The sequence below is a fragment of the Parasteatoda tepidariorum genome, chromosome 11 (assembly GCF_982258835.1).
Source record: "Parasteatoda tepidariorum strain Cologne lab strain chromosome 11, Ptep-v5.0, whole genome shotgun sequence".
In the NCBI taxonomy this organism is placed as follows: Eukaryota; Metazoa; Arthropoda; class Arachnida; order Araneae; family Theridiidae; genus Parasteatoda; species Parasteatoda tepidariorum.
The window spans coordinates 29,474,268-29,489,789 of record NC_141765.1 but is presented as its reverse complement, the minus strand read 5'-3'; the positions used below and the strand labels follow the sequence as shown (position 1 = coordinate 29,489,789).

Here is a 15,522-nt window from a genome sequence, read left to right as displayed (position 1 = left end):
AAGGTCAGTTTCAGCAGTGCCCTACAGAAAGATTTTTAGTAAAGTTTTAAATCAATGTTAACTTTACGCAACTACTTAAAAACATTTTTATCAAGAGACTAGCAAACCATGCAGTTCTGGAACTGAAACAGAAACCAGAATTCTCCAGCAAAATAAGCATTAGAAGGATATAATTGCACGTGGTCAAATAGTTAATTTATAACAATCGCGTGGTAAATTTATAACACTCAAGTGATTCATTTATAACAATTTTTTGGTAATATCCAGAGCTCTATGCGCCATTTTTCGCATCTCAATCAAGAAAGTGAGATTAAACATCAAATAGTTAATCCATAACAACCGTGCTTAATTTATAAAAACCACGTGATTAATATAAAACAATCGTGTGGTTAATTTATGACAATCACGTGATTTATTTATAACAGTCTTTTGGTAATATCCAGAACTCCATGCACCATTTTTCACACCTCAATAAAAAAAGTGAGATTGAACATAAAATAGTTAATTTATAATAATCACGTGTTTAATTTATAACAACCACGTGGTTAATTTATAACAGTCCCGTGATTTATTTATAACAATCATTCGGAAATATCCAAAATTCCGTGCACCATTTTCCCCATCTCAACCAAAAAAGTGAGATTGAACGTCAAATAGTTAATTTATAACAATCGCGTGTTTAATTTAAGACAATCACGTGGTTAATTTATAACAATCACGTGATTCCTTTATTACTCTATGCTCTATTTCTCACATCTCAGTCAAAAAAGTGAGATTGAACATCAAGCAATCCAGCTCACCACCCTGAAGTAAAAATTTGAGACTATCATTATAACCCCAGTGTAAATTATAGATAAGGAAGCAGAAGGATATCAATCACTCTAAGCTAAGAGTATCGGAAATAAAGAAAGAAGACCCTTTCGCATTCCCATTTTTGGATTTTTCAGTGGAACAACAGACAAGGCTACGATTTAACCATGTTTCTCTTTACTAGTATTTGAATAGAGTCTCATAATAATAATACTGAAAAGAAATTTTGTTAAGTTTTCCTCTCGAAGTTGGTCTCTTTTTATCCCTGCGTTGATACCAGGGAATCTCTTTGGAATTTAGAAGGTTTTTATGGGTTGTAAATGTTTTTTTTTAAACAACTTTTTACTAAAATTTACGTTCGGGAAACAAAAATGTCTTCGAATTATCGAAAAAATCGACTTACTGAACTTTGAGGAACAGAAAACAGATTTTAGTCAAAACTGGAATTTTTGGCGGAGTTTCGGGTGAAATACTTTAAGTTATAGGTATTCGAGTAATAGAAGTTTGACTGTATATTGAATCTTTAGCTAGCCATTATCTTGATATATTGTAAATAACAAGAAGATGGATAACTAAGTTTTTTTCGAACAATAAGTCAAACTAATATTTATTTTTGTCACATTTTTCTATTAGAAATATATTTTATAAACAATTCTGATGCATATTTTATAGATATTAAATTTACATAAAGAATTTTATTAAAAAACTAAATCAAAATGTCAGAAAAATCGCATTTTTTCAAAGCTTTATACATAGCATTTAGATTCTTTATTGTTCTTTTTACAATGTAGGCAGTTAAGATCTGATGATGTCTAAATATGTACTTGTTTTGAACTATTAATGGAATAAATCAATATTTGTGTCACATTTCTCTGGCAAAGTTATCTTAAAATAGCGAGTAATGCTCTAAATCGATATCTATTCATATCAATCTAATTGATTTGTGCATTGGAAACAAGTAGGTTCTTCCCAAATCGGATCTCTTAAAAGCCTAAAAAGTAGTTTTTCATTAAGTATTGGCCTTTAAAATTTCCTTCTAATACCACACAAACTTAAGAATCTATTAAAATTGTTATTAAGAATATTTATTTAGAATCTTTAGAATACTTTGCATTTAAAATAAGCTTAAATTTTTTAAAATACGATTCAACAAAGCAAATTTAAATCACGAGAAAAATATGATTTTCTTGTATAACAAACACGAAGCAGTTTTAGGCAAATTTAATTTATTTTACTGCATCTATGTATTATTTTTAAAATACTTTGAAAATTGATTAAATATTAATGTAGTTGCATAAATTATTTTCCATATACAATATTTTTCAAGCCGTTATAATTCTCAGTTTTTTCCAAAAATATAAAAAACAGTTATCCAATCTCAAATGCCTAAATGATAGATATTTGTTTGGTTACAGTACTTAGTCACAGGTTCTTAAAAATGTCCTCAAGTTGGTTACTTTAAGGAATTGAGTCCTTTTAGGATTTTTATTTTTTATTACTGGAAGGTGACTTAATACCTCAAAATGATAGATATATCCAAAATAAAAGCTACAAGAATATGTTCCCAAATTGTAATTTTTCTCATAATCTAAAACAGTCCAGTGCTGCCTCCAAAAAACTTCAAAAGCATGTTTTTGGAAGCTATGTTTGTCAAGTCGTCTAAATTGCTTTCACAATTTAATTATAAATTTATAATATATATGGCGGGACATAGAAATGAAAAATTTTGAGTTAGCGTAATTTGAACAAATAAACACAGGACAAATATTTTTTACTGACGAAAGTACATGTATATAGATTGCCATTTATGTGTTCATAACAAAGTGCCACAACTATCTACTTTTTAAAGATAGCATTGGAAAGATATGTGTACTGTAGATACTCACATTCTAATGTACTGTAAAAACTGTGGTGTATTATCTCTCCGAATTTGATTTCGAACAACCCAAAAAAATTTGTGAATGAACACTTCTCAAGTTAACACCAAATCGAACTGTAAAAACTGGGGTGTAATACTCCTCTAAGTTATGTGTTGAAAAACACAAAATGTGAATAAATACTTTACTTTAGTTTAACACCAAATCGAGTTCTCATATACACTTTAAGTAGTGTAGTTAATTCTAAACACCAATAGAGAGGGATACCCAACACCGAGATTATGCTCATTAGCACTTTTCGTGGATCATTAGGAATTATTCACCTTGTTTCTCCAAAAACATTAAATTGGCGAAAATTTGAAATAACCCGATGCCAAGTTTACGTTAGATTTTCAAACAAACACGAAAAGGTTTGAGTTAGTCTCGAGTTAAAAAACATCGGTGCTTAAGCAAATATTTTTCATTCAACGTAAGGTATGTATACTTTTATTTGAATTTGTACATATCTCTGTAAATTATATTAAATTATTTTATAGTATTTATTTCTGCTTCTGTTTCTGTTCTGTTGATTCAGTCGAATTAATATTTATCATAATATTCTTTCCGTAATAAGTATACGTTAAAAACTATTTTTATTTTAGGAATTTGTTTGCTTATGCATCCTAACTTAATTACATTGTAAAAATAACTCTTTATATTAGTTCTAGCGTTGTTCCAAAAAGATTAGTTGCTTTTAAATTAACCGTATAATAAAATTGTATTGTTGTAACATGGTTTTATTTTCTTAAGTATATGAACCAATGTCTCAATGTTTCATTTTAATTAAATTTAGTAGATTTAAGATTCATATTAATAAGGCGATAAGCATAAGTTAATAAGCAATCCATGGTATTTTAAAAATGATAAAATATTCTACTCATAATGTTGGTTTATCTGTGCAAAAGAATAAGGTTTTGTTGTAAGTTTTAAACAATAATATATTTTGAAACAAAGTAATAGTCTAAATTCAGTTCAGATTTTTGCTAAATGTCGATCATAATGGCTTAAAGAAATGACCACAAATGAGCTAATTAGTTCATGCTAACTATTAATTAAATTATATAATTAGAATTTTTGAGTATCAAAACATGGGTATTATTCTTAACCTGAAAAATACGGTCCCGAGAATTTAGTCAGGAAGGCAGTCTATAATTTGGATCAATTAATGCTAATTTTATATTTTGCTATATCTCAAGAATCTTTGCCATAAATCGAAAAAATAACTCGAAAATCTTTGCCATAATCGAATTTGCATCAAATTTTAAAATTTGTTTATCCAAAGATAATTCCAAGTAAAAATAATTTTTAATAGTTTTTTATTATATTCATTATATATATGTATACATTATATTTATAATATAAATAAATTTTCTACCTATATATATATATATATATATATATATATATATATATATATATATATATATATATATATATATATATATATATATATATATATATATATATATATATATATATATATATATATATATATATATATATATATATATATATATATATATATATATATATATATATATATAGTGTAATTATCAATAAAAATATTTGTGTTACTGAGTACCACAAATTGTGGCAGCTATTTTACATCAAGTAGTGTAAAGAACATTCTTTGTGTTTCACTACGCCTGTAACTGTCCTTGGTGCTTGCATTACTTTGGAGTAAAGTAGTTGTCACCATTTTTAGTGTTAAGATGCACTACACTTTTTAACAGTATAGTCTCTAATTGAAACTCTGGAATTCTTGGTGTCGTACATCTTTCTAATTTCATCTTTAAGAAGTAAAGACTGCATTTCGATTCAATAATTCAATGGTGTGAATGCACGTAGTTTGGAGTAATCAATCTTCATTATTTGATTATTGGTGTTTAGATTTCGTTATGCCCCATATAATGTGTATAAAAACTGGATTTGATGTTACTTTGAAATAAAGAGTACCCTCACACAATTTTTAATGCTCTTCAATATCTGATTTGGAGAGCTATAACTTCAATTTTTAGAGTATGCAAATTGCATTACTCCAGAATTTTTCTTGTGCCCCCTGCGTATCTTGAATTATACTCTATATGGAAGTATGTAGAATATGTAGAATTGTTTAATTTCGCTGTAGAGTTCCCTTGTTTTAAGCAATTTTCTGGGAATTTCTTGGAGTTTGCTAATTTTCTTTTAAAAACTCGCTATTCTTGCAAAACTAGGCTTATTAGAAAAAGAACTCTTACATACTCATGTAGCGTTGTTAGGATATATTATAATAGTAATAAAAATATTTTTCATCTTAATTTAATAACTGCAGGTGCATTTGGTATAGCCGTACGTCCTTCAAAAAGAAAGGCTGCATCAAAAAAATTTTTTAATAATCAATAAAAAAGAACAGTACAGCCACCATTTTTTTTATCGCTTTAAACGAATTAATTTTAGTAGTTCATTGGTTCCTTGTTAAAGGACTTTTCTTTTAATCAAAAGTTAAGTTTATTCTTTTGTTTTGCCAAAAATTTCCTATTTTTCTTTCTCTGCTAGAGTAGCTTGATCCCCTTAAAATAAATTGCCTCGCATAAAGACATCCAACTTTTCTTACACATTCTGCTAAACAGTTTAGAAGTATAACTTAGTTGGAGAAGGAGTATAGGAAATTTTTTTCACCGACTTAATGTTTTCTTAATATCATAGTCTTAAATATGGAATAAGGACGATGGCATCTGTATAATGATGCAATATTCGGTAACTAATACGTAATTTAATAATTGATTGTTATACAAGAAAATATCTATAAGACATTCTATAATACAATTTAATTCTTGTTCCTAGCAGACATAACAGCCCTTTGCAGGTCCTGGCTATTTCAGTCTCATGTTCCTTCCATTGTCTTCTGTTTGCGGCAATGCCTCTTCATTTTTTAATAGTTAAAATGCCAATGTTCCATTTTCGAAACAAGTCTATGTTTCAAAATGCTTAAGACTGGTAACTCTTATTTTCCATTCTTAGCACTCACAATCGGAAAAATAGAATGTTCCTGAAAACCAAAATTTATTAATTATATGAAATTATATATCTTGTTTTTAGGTTAAACAGTTGTTGCATTTTTTTGCAAAATAGTAGCTAACTGAAAAAAGATTCTCTGTGATTTGTATATGTTACGGTGAAACACCAAAATCTGGAGAATGTCGACATTCACCTGTGAATGTCAATATTCACGTAGTCGCTTGGTGTATGTCCGGAATATTAGCTAAATACCCTTATTTCTGACTCTCACCGGTGAATGTCAACAATCACATAGTCGCTTTGGTGAATGTCCGAAATATTTGTTTCATCCAATTTTATATTAATTTATTCATTAATATTATTATATTTATTTGATATATTTATATTTATTCTATATTTTAATACTTACTGACGATAGATTAGAAGAAACATCAGTGTTTGGAGTATCGGGCAAATATATACCGGACAATGGCACTTGACCTTAAAAAAACATCAGAGTAGGGTATACCGGGCAAATGTATACCGGGCAGTGGCACTTAACCTTAAAAAAACATCAGTGTAGGGTATACCGGGCAGTGGCACTTAACCTTAAAAAAACATCAGTGTAGGGTATACCGGGCAGTGGCACTTAACCTTAAAAAAACATCAGTGTAGGGTATACCGGGCAGTGGCACTTAACCTTAAAAAAACATCAGTGTAGGGTATACCGGGCAGTGGCACTTAACCTTAAAAAAACATCAGTGTAGGGTATACCGGGCAGTGGCACTTAACCTTAAAAAAACATCAGTGTAGGGTTAAAATATCGAATAAATGTAATTATATCCACTAATAAATTCATATTAAATCGAATGTAATAAATATTTCGGACATTCACCAAAGCATATCTGTGATTGTCGACATACACTGGTGAGGGTCCGAATGTACAAGAATGTAATGAAATATTCGATCTTTCACCGACGCATTTGGTGTTTGTCGACATTCACCGGTGAAAGTCAACAACTGCCGATTTCGGTCTTTCGCCGTGACATCTGCTACCACGTTTTTCATAACGGCTCTTTCTCCTTTAGTGCATAAGAGTCCGACAGGTAAAAGGTTAATTTTCAAAGTTTTTACGTCTTTTTTCAATGTCACTAACCTCTTTGTTTGCGGTCTTGTTCTATGTCATTCAGGTTTTTTTAATGTCAAGACTCTTTCTCCAAACATGGCCTAGCCATTTTAATTTCTTACTATGGATAACTTACGTCATTTGTGGTTGCTCATAAATTTTGTACAGTTCAATTAATTTACAATTTAATTAGCTAATTAAAAATACCTACTGTAATGAAAATTTGATGTTTGAATTAAATCTTTTATAGGCTATTAAAAACCTCAAGTTTGAGAAAGAAAAAAAAAATCAAACGAAGATATTTTTTGAAAGTCAGTGTCTCTCCCCATTTCTCATTTTGACGCCATGAAAAAAATGGGAGTAAAACTCCTCTTCCAAGATCACAATAAAGTAGGGAGCAAGATGGGCGGAGGAATGGGAGGATCAGTTCTTCGTCTCCTTCTGCAGTTCATCTGTCATTTTTCAACTACTGTCCATCACAGAAACTGATGCCGTGACATCAAATGAAAATGTTTTCTCACCTAAATGCTTTTAAATATATAGAAAGCTTTTTATTTTTCTCCGATGATTCTAGCAAATGGTTAATTTCATGCGTGACCTACACTACAAACTTTATTATTTTGTGGTTCATACTTTATTTGGTACTTTATCAGATTGATGAAATCTCATATAATTGATATTACCAAACCTAAACTGCTTTTTGTTTTTTGTTCCTGAAATATATATTTTTAAAAATCAAGCTTTCTATTTTCTTTTTAAAAAAATATCTAATTGCTATTATTTTTTAGTATACCAATACTGCTTACACTCGGAACTAATTTTTGTTTACAAAGGTTGTACAGAGCGCAAAATAATAAACGGATCTCCCTGAATAACTTTTCATCGAATGATCGGATCTTCACATTCAAGGAATCATCTTAATGGTTCAAGGGGGTGACCTTAAGTATGCATATTAATTACTGCAGACGATATTTAAAGTTACGAAATAAGACGCAAAAATGTACTTTATCAGAATAAACGTAACTCTTTTTCTCGAAGGATTTGCATTTATGACCCCCAAAATATAGGAGGTAGCTGCAATCTAGGAAGTATGGTCCCGATAGTTTCATCAGAATGGCGATCCAAAGTTTAAACCCCTTAATGTTAATTTTACTTTTTACGTAATTCGCCATATCTCGAGAACTTAAGCGAGCTGAAAAATTTTGCCCACAATTATAAAATTGGTTAGTCAAAAGATAATTCCATGCAAGAAAATAACTCGTATTAAATATTTAGTATTTTTTATTATTTTTCATTATTTTATTTAATAATAGTCGAAAAATTTTGAATTGTAAGGTATACAATTTCGTACATCATTTTAAAGAATGTAATTTTCTACGGCAGAATACAAAATTGGAGTGAAATCTGTCGAATAGTTTCTGAGAAATTGAATTTTAAAAAAAGTTGCACTTTTAAAATCCATTTTCTCGGGAACTATTCATCCGATTCTGCAAAAATTTTGTATATTGCCATGTAAAATTGCATTATTTAAATTGATGTAAAAAATTGCGTATACCTTATAATCCAAAATTTTTTCGACTATTATTAAATTAAATAATAAAAAGAAATATTTGGTAGAAGTTAATTTTTGCGTTATCTTTGTTAAATTATCTTTGGATAAATGAATTTTTTAATTGTGTGCAAAATTTTTTCAATACGTTTAAAAAAGATCTCACGATATGGCGAAATAAGCAAAAAATAAAATTACCATAACGAGGTATGTTTTCGTCTGCGCTAATTAATTAGCATATTTGAGATCACCACCCTGAATCATTGAGATTGAGTCCTATAGCATGAAGCTCCAATCATTAGATCAAAAATTATTCAGGGTGATCAGTTTATTTTTTTGCTGACTGTACATATAATATAATATGAATAGCATACATAATATAATATGAATAGTATATATAATATAATATGAATAGTATATATAATATAATATGAATAGTATATATAATATAATATCAATAGTATATATAATATAATAAGAATAGAGATCTAAAAATCATGCAGAATTTTTTTTTAAAGGAAATGCACGGAAGGATAAGGTAATTTTTGAAAATTATGTGGACAAATCGCGGATTATCTTTAAAGGAACTAAAACACACACAAAAAAAAAAAACTAAATTTGAAAAAAAAAAAACTTTTTATTTTCCTTGTTTTAATTATAATATTTCACTTATTAGAGTAAGGAGTTTTAAGTTGCCTTATATCCATATTTAACATCACGGTGATTATTAAAATTTAGTGAAGAGAAATATGTCAAAATGCTCATTTTGGAGCGTTCCTTCAAACTTTTCCTTAAGTTTCGTAAAAATTTAGCTGTAAACAAGTTATAGCTCCTTCACAGTCTACTGAATTTGGCAGCGTAGAGAGCACTTGCCTTGCTTTTATTGTAAGTTTCGGAAATATCCTGAGGCTACCTCAAATTTTCAGAATTTGATTGAGATCAGTTAGAACTCTCTTGCCCTTATTCTTTTTATGCAAGCAATGTTCGGTAGAATCAAAAATCAAAAGCAAGAAGTTGACCATTGGATGCAAATCATTAACAGAAAAAAAGGTGATAGTTAAGAATAAGTTACAAAAAAACGAAAAAGGTGTAGTTATACGAAAGGTGAAGTTACACAGAACGAAAAAGGTGAAGTTACACAGAACAAAAAATCGCAAAGAAATGTTTATTTGAAACTAAGGACATTTCGCTGAAACATAAAAATTATGCGAATGATTGCAAATTAAGAGTTTTTTTAAAAAAAAAAAAAAAAAAAAACTTAAATGCAAAGTCATGTATGTCTTTCTTTCTATATAGGGTTGAGTGTGGTAAAACCGGGTATCTCGATTCTGGTGAAATTAATTCTGCTTTCTGGCAGGTAAATTCAGGATTACATTTCTAGTCAAGAAGAAGAACCTATCATATTGTGTTGTTGATTAATTCAAGGTGTCTGTGTGAATAAGTTAGTTTCATTATGTCAGGTTTCTAATGATCTCTTGTTTTTAAACTGTCCTCATTTATTATTTTATTTTATTTTATAACCGTCGTTGAACAGCAGACCCAGTTCTTTTGGGTTTACGACTATTAATGTTCAACTCCGTAGCCTTGTAACTTTGGATCTAATCTAGAAGACAAGGGAACTCCTGTATCAAGTATTGGGAGAAATTTGCCTTTGTGGAGGATTTTTTGATGGAACTAACCCTTCATTTGCGTTACATGGAGAGGAAGACCACAAGAACCTCCCAAGGTTTGCCTGACGGCATGGGACCTTAACCCATGATCCGTTTACCACTGATATTTCACGTCAGCACTGTGGTTGGCTCAAGCCGGATGCGGATTCGCATCGACTAGCCATCGGTAGGATTCGAACCCGGTTCACCTCATTGAGAGGCGAACACTCTATCCCCTGAGCTATCACGGCTCGTCCTTATTTATTAGTAATTATAGTCATAACAATTAATTTTAGTGCAGCTTATAATATATTTACTAAAGATTCATACCCTAACAAACAATAGGGATATAGCCCGATAAGTAGTACTGTTCTGTTTTATTTCAATAATTTCTGCTCGCAGGTTCTAACCGAGTACTAACAGTACCAGCTCCTCCCCCTTGATGTGTTTCTATGTTGGGTCCACAAAAGCAGCAGTGTAGCTGAGGAAAACGCTAAATGCATCCAAGGCTGAAAAATGTTTTACGGGTCCCAGGACAAGATTTATAGCGGGCATAATCCTCAAAGTAGAAAAATCCCAATTTTCATATTTGTAGGGTTTTTGAAAACCCTTTATACAAAATTGTAGTTTTTATATTGATAAGGAAATTCTCTGCCATTTCCTTTTGAAAAAACATTAATAAACACTAAATTTTTTGTAAAGAATTTTGGTAGGGCCCTCAGCCGTTCAAGGGCCTCGAGAAAATTGCCTCTCTCTTTCCCACCCTCTTGAGTACGGCCTTGATTACATCACAAGTGCATAATTTTCAGTTACATGCATAATTTTCGTAAACTGTCATATAAAATAGAAATGTCTGCTAATTTTTCACTGAAATTTAGCAGTTCTAAATTTCCCGTAGAATTAACATGTGATTGAGGTAAAACTGGGTGGTTTGACTTCTTTTAAGAAAAAAATAATTTATAAAAAAAAAAGTGAATGATATATTGTATACAACTAAAAAATTAATATCATGGTTAAAACTGACAGTTAAATCCGATTAGAGTTGGTTAAAACCGATCTAAAGATCGGATAGTTTAACAGGCCCTCGAATCTCAGCAGCCTGGTATTACTCCACTAATAATATATTAAAAACACTACCCTACACTAATGGCAGAGACACTTTCGGTTTTAGATATTTTTTTGAATTTCTCAAGAAATATTTAGTGGACTATTTTGTAATGTTAGAAGTGCTTGGTTTATCCAATTTTAAATTTACAATAAAGTTTAAAGCCTTCAGGGGTTTTAGGGACCGACAATATATTAAAAAAGAAAACAACCGACAATATATTGCTCAATTTTTAAATTTTTTTTTTTTAAATTTAAAAACAATAATTTCGTAATTTATTTTAAATTGCTTCAGAAATTTTGTTTCATTTTACTGAATATTTTTAAAGTTTTAGCAAAAAAACACGAGAATATTTTGTTTGTTTGTAAGAATGTTCCTATCTCTATTAATATTTAAGCTATTTAACGAAACTTTACACAGGCATTGCAAATAACAGCCAAAGTAATCGATACATCTTGCAAGTTTATTGCTTGATTTATCTTGCATAGAGTGTTCAATAATAATTCGTAATTTGATGTCTGTCTCTCAAACCTCTGAAAGTTTTAAACTTTATTGCAAAGTGTTTATAATCTCATGGACTAAGTACTTCTCCTAAATTTACAAAAAAGTCCTCTAAGTATTTCTTGAGAAATTCAAAAAAATATCAACAACAGAAAGTATCTTCCATTATTCTAGGGTAGTATATATATATAATTTAGTTCAAAGCAGTTATGTATTTCTAATACTTTTTTTTGGAAAAGTAATGTGATTAAAAATTAAATTATACCCTAAACTGATTTTTTTTAGATTAAGTGCCACTGCCCGGGATACATTTGCCCGATATACCCTACCTTGTTTATTTTTACTATTATTCTCTTTTTTCTAACAATGCATATCTTTCTTTTGTTAGAAAACCATTGTTTGCTTTCTTAGTATCTATAATATTAACTAATTGTAAATTAAAACGCTCAAGCATACCTGGGTTTATTCAATATTTTATAAAATGAGAGGGTAGCTAAGAGACGCCTAGATGCAACGAAATGAGAACTACCACTGAAATCACGTGGTTGTCACGATGTTGATAGAAACCAAGCAATTGCGCAAACTGAAAGAATTTTCGCAAAGTTAAGGACTTTTATCCCATTTTACATTACGAGTTGGGAATTATGCAAACAAACCGGTAAATTTGATAAATTTTCAAAAATTTGTCATATTTATCAAATTTAGGGATCAAATTATATACATATATATATATATATATATATATATATATATATATATATATATATATATATATATTTCAATAAATGCTGTGAAAACACGTTTTGAAATTCATGTTTCTAATGATTCCACTACTGTTATGTTGGGATTGTTGAAAATTAGAGACATATAATAGGTATTCGTTTTTATTATACATTCTTATACTTGAAACCAAAACATCACCCAAGCAAACTGTTATAAGCTTTCAAACTTACACGTGTGTCTAATTACGACTTATATACAGTTTAAAAACTTCCTGTCAAGGAATTCCTCGGGAAAAAATGGGATTAACTTCAACGGATTTTTAAAAAGATGTCTACGACTTATTTTTGTTTCACGTTTATGAGGTGAAATAAAAAGACTTCACCAATCTCGATAAATTGAAAACTTTGCTGAAAGTTTTCTGTAATCTCAGTTTTATTGATTGATCCGAATTTCAGTTCATCTTTTAACCAATCAGAGGAAAGTTTATCTAGTGATATTTCCATGGCTTTTTATTCATTGAATAAAACAAATATCTCTTTAATCTGAAGTTTTAGAGTTAATCCAAATTAAAAATGATGCTTTTCTCAAAATGACAGAAATTTTCATTTTAAATCAGGTCCAGCATTGAGTTAAAATTTTATATCAAATGATTTTTTAACAAGATTTAAGAGCATTTTAAACATTGTTTGAAAAATATACGTTTTAATTAAAACCTATTTATATGGAGTGGAAAAATATCCATTTTATTTTTGCTTTTTTTTCTAAAGTAACCTACAGATATGTACAGATACCATGTAAAGTTTATTTTGAACAAGAAAATGGCTCTTAATTCTTATGGGTTTGTTTTATTTATTATTCATTTGAGCTTAGTGAATTGAACGAAACCATGTAAAAATTTCGGATGAAATTGCGGTAAAAAATATTGGCTCCCTACGGTAAAAAATATTGGCACCTGATGATACTTGGTCATCAACCGTAAAATCCATTTTTTCGTAAAATTTCATACCGTAATTTTTGCAGTAATACTTATTTAGTTACATTATTTCAATATTTTTACAGTAAATATTACTGTAAAAGTTGCGGTAAGTAATATTTATTTTGTTGCGGATTTTACGGTAAAAAGTACTGGTACCCTGAATGTCGGTACATTTTACCGTAATTTCATCCGGAAGAGCACGTAATTATTGGTTCTAAAATACAATTCTAAAATACAATTTGGCTTAAAAGTTATTAATTTTTATATTTGTTTAGCCTAATTTAATATAACTAAATGAAAGAAACATAAATTATTTTATGGATGTTTTTTAATGCTAATACTGCAACATAGCCGCTATAAAGAGATCAAAAATAGTTTTAAAATTTTATTCTCAAAGGGGGTTTATTTCCAAATATTGTGTTAATTTAGAATTTACTTTTAGGAAATCAATCTGAATTACATTTCATTTCTAATTATTATTTGAATGACACATTGAATTATTAATAATTATTTTACTGAATCGCCTTCTTTTACCCATAAAATCTAAATATTGAGCGTATAATATCAGTTTAATCACTTGAAACCTGAGCATTAAAGTAATAGCAGAAAATGCAATTTTTATTGAAATATGTGGCTTAGAAAAAGTAAACTCATAGTTACAACATTAAATATTTGTTGAGAAAGTTCAATTAATAAAACTTAACTATTATTTTTCACTTTTTTTAATTATTGCATAAAAAATTAGTTTAAACTATTAGCTTCTTTTCTACATATTCTAAGATTCTTTAATAGTGTATTTCTTCAGTTTTTCATAAAATAAAATCCATTAAATTCAAATAATAACATATTTCGATGCCAGAATGAAAAAAAAGATTACTCAAATAAAATTTCTTTCCTTTCTGATAATTTTTCATTGTAATACGAAATTCTGACCAGTGGGAGTAAAACCTATTATATTCTTACACAGACAATCGCTTGGTAAAGACTTACAAAAAAATCATAAAATATATAATTTTCTAAGTGATAAAAATTTTACAAATATTGTCCTTCTATTGGACGCTTTGTCTCAATAGGATAGGAATCTTATAAAAACGTATAACATAGAATAATAACACTTTTTTAATCGAGTTTAACTTATTACAAAAAATTAGTTTTAAATAACAATAGAAAAAGAGATGGTTGGTTTATTGTTTCATATTATTATGATCCATTATTATTAACATAATTCATTATCAGTATTATAATGATTTATTATCATTGTTATCATGATTCATTGTGGTTATTATGATTCAGTATGTTTATTAATATGTTTTATCATTATTATTATGTTTCATTATCATTATTATTATGATTAATTATTATTACCTTAATACCTCATCATTATTTTCATGATTCATTATTATTATCATGATACATTATCATCATCATCATTATTATTATGATTCATAATTATTCATGATCATTAAACTAATCTTAATTATTCTCGCCGCACTTGAAACTTTTTTTTCGCATTTTTTTCTTATAAAACCAAATGTAAATAAAACATTTGTTACTGGCTCTTTCGAATCTTTGAACATTTTTCTTATTTGTTTGCCAGAGTTTTATGAATTCATTTTCTTTTATGTATCAGGGGTTGTCTTTTCTCTGTTTTGAAATACAAAACGCAGGCTGTTACAATTCTTCAACATCTTGCATAAAAATACAAGAAAAGAGCACAAAATCGTAAAACTTCTTTTACCCCCATTCTGCACCTAGATCAACTTCTTTACTCTATTAATATGCTTACAGAATTTGCTTGCACGTTAATTTGCTTACGATTATTCACCATACATAATCTATTTGTTTATACACGGATTCTTTATTTTTATAACTTTGTTTTCTTCTCTAAGTCCCCGATAAGATCAACGTAACATACTCTAGATTATTTATACGTGTCAAAATAAAGAACCAACCTTTTAAGAATTTTTAACTTAACTTTAACTTAATTTTTTCTGGTGTAGATTTGTTTGAACTTAATAAGAAGCATAGGTTCTCAATGAAGGCTTTATCACCCTCCAGTGGGCGGGGAAGATTCTTAGGGGACGTTAAAAAAGTTTTCGCGTATTTAAGGGGTGTTAGGTAATTCTACTGACTCGTTAACAAACTGCGGGTGAAATTAGTATTGAATATGAGAACACGCTAAAATTCAGAA

At 28.9% G+C, this 15,522-nt stretch overlaps 1 protein-coding gene across 1 annotated transcript in view; it reads left to right on the top strand.

Moving 5' to 3' along the window:
* Positions 1 to 3,041: 3,041 nt before the first annotated feature.
* The window catches only part of LOC107457480 (uncharacterized), a 96,738-nt gene continuing 84,257 nt past the window's right edge, over positions 3,042 to 15,522 (top strand). The window contains exon 1 of the mRNA XM_071187558.2: positions 3,042 to 3,161. The gene's annotated coding sequence lies outside the window, so the exon portion shown is untranslated. The remainder of the gene's footprint in view (positions 3,162 to 15,522) is intronic.